Source organism: Gavialis gangeticus, unplaced genomic scaffold (genome assembly GCF_001723915.1).
Source record: "Gavialis gangeticus isolate Ggan-Ray unplaced genomic scaffold, GavGan_comp1, whole genome shotgun sequence".
Classification (NCBI taxonomy): Eukaryota; Metazoa; Chordata; order Crocodylia; family Gavialidae; genus Gavialis; species Gavialis gangeticus.
Window position 1 is genome coordinate 58,139,110 of NW_017729022.1, and position 2,148 is coordinate 58,141,257.

General features: G+C 43.2%; 1 protein-coding gene and 1 long non-coding RNA gene across 2 annotated transcripts in view; both read left to right on the top strand.

Annotated features, from left to right (window-relative positions):
- Positions 1–1,821, top strand: part of LOC109295910 — a 10,130-nt gene extending 8,309 nt beyond the window's left edge. Inside the window, exon 3 of the long non-coding RNA XR_002096860.1 lies at positions 1,687–1,821. This is a non-coding gene — a long non-coding RNA (uncharacterized LOC109295910). The remainder of the gene's footprint in view (positions 1–1,686) is intronic.
- Positions 1–2,148, top strand: part of LTA4H (leukotriene A4 hydrolase) — an 83,214-nt gene that overhangs the window by 74,562 nt on the left and 6,504 nt on the right. The gene's annotated exons all lie outside the window — the stretch shown is intronic.

Consider the following 2,148-nt stretch of genomic DNA (forward strand, 5'->3'; position numbering starts at 1 on the left):
TGTGTGGTCACACTGTTTTTCCCAGGGTGAGCTCATAGCATCAGTCATGTGCAGGCTCCCAGGAGCCTGTTGTTGTTTCCTCAAGCATGCCAACTGGCTTGTGGCCCAGTCCCGACAAGCTGCGTGTTGCTCTCCTGCACCTGGGAAGAGAGTGTCTTGGTTGCAGTCAGTCAGTCAGTGTTGCTCTTGGAGCTCTGGAGCTCCCCAGGTGGCAGGGAGGCTGTAGCTGTATTCTATTTGGATGGCTTCTAAGTGAAAAATCTGGGGCCAAATAGAGCTTGAGCACTGTGAAAAGGGCTCTATTTCATCTCTCCTCAAGTGAGAATGGATTTTACCAACTGAGCCCCCTCCTGCAAGTACAAATGTTTGGTTTGATCCTACAATTCCTTCTTAGTCAAAAACTTATTATTATTAGGGAAGTTTCATGGGAGCCAGAATTGTGACTGGGCCTGTTGTGAGGTTTACAATGGGGCATGGACAGTACAGTCTTGAAACAGACCAACCTGCTCTTGGGGTGATTGAACCAACGGCTGTGATCCCTGACCTAGCACCAGGGGAGGTTGACATTCACAGAGAGAGTTTGCACAGTGCTCATTAGAAATGGTTTGCTGCATCAGCTGATAGTCTGTGTCATTCCTCCAGCTATACCTTGGATAGTATGTTGGACAAAAAGAAACTGGATAAACTGATCCCTTTGGAAATACCAAAAATGCCTGTTCCTGAAGCAGCAGACAAGACCATTTTCCAGACCTGCTTCTATTCTTCAAGCTTGCCTCTGCTTTCTTCAGGGACTCTTTTACAACTGGAAGTTTCGTACACTTGACCCCTGCAAACCATACACTGCAAAAAGTGAGGGTCACTTGGAAAGGTCTGATGTGAGGTGGTCAGAAACTGATTTTGTGCAAGAAGAAGAAGACTGAAGACAGCTCTGTTTAGCTGGAATGGGCCAAATGGGGAAACAGAATTATTTAGTTTTAAATTATACAAATGTTTCCCACTCTAGGCCAGATATCCCAAGGCTTAGTACCAAAGGAGCTGGAAGAAAAAGTAGTCCTTGTAATTTCCTGGTTCTGGAGTCAAAATAGAGTGGTTTGGTCCCTACCGTAAGGTAAAACGTCCTCATGGACGCTTGAAGAGTTCATTCTGCCAGTAGCAAGGTTGGTGCCAGTGGGCACCGTGCATCCTCACAGGAGAGGGTGCCAACTAACATAGAAGTAATGGTACACAGCAGCACATAACAGGGCACTCTACGTATGACCTACACCAGGAATCAAAGTTTGAATTTTTGGCTGGTAGAGATGGTCTGGCCATCCCTTCTCTCTCACAGGAATATTCCAGTGGCTCCCAGGCAGAATGGGGGTGGACAAGCAAGAAGGGAAGTTTACTGCTAAAACTGGGATTAGCAGTAATATATATTTTAAATTAGTTTTTCATATATATTTTGCTTTTTATGGTTAGTTTCATATCAGCATCTGAAGTCACCTAATGACTGCCATCTCTAGAGGCAAAGTAATAGGTACTGCAGAGGACTTGGTCAAGCCACAGCAGTGCCACACACTTGCAGTGCTTCATTGTGTGCACTGAATTAGATGTGTTTCTCACTGCAGCATCTTTCAGATGTGTCTGTTGTTTCTAGCACCTCTTTGCCTACACAATGTACCATTTAGTCACATTGGACTTTTGCAGTTTCTGAGAATAAAGCCTTGTGCCACCCCTCTTCTGTGGATTCTCTCTCAACCAGTGCTGCTACAGAGGATCATGTGTCCATGGGAGGATGGGCTGCAAGAAAAGCCTTGAGAGTTATTGAACATGTTGAACAAGGTAAAATTGAGACCTGATTGTACAGAGATCTTTAGTATTGTAACTAGATTAAAACTAAGAATGATTCCTTCTAAATGTCATTATTTTAAAGTAGTAGACACTTTGGTTATGCCAAAAATGTTTTTATGGTAAGTTCTTAAATAGTTAGTTGTACTCAGATGTCTTTCTAACATGCGATTCAGGTGAATTCCACTGAAACAACTGCTTAATAATGTGAGAGTCAGTCTAAATTCTGCCATTCTTCATTGATTAGAGAGATTAAAATGACATCTTTGTGGGGTAAAAGTTTTAGTTGTTGCTGGAAAGACATTAACAACATGTAGCACA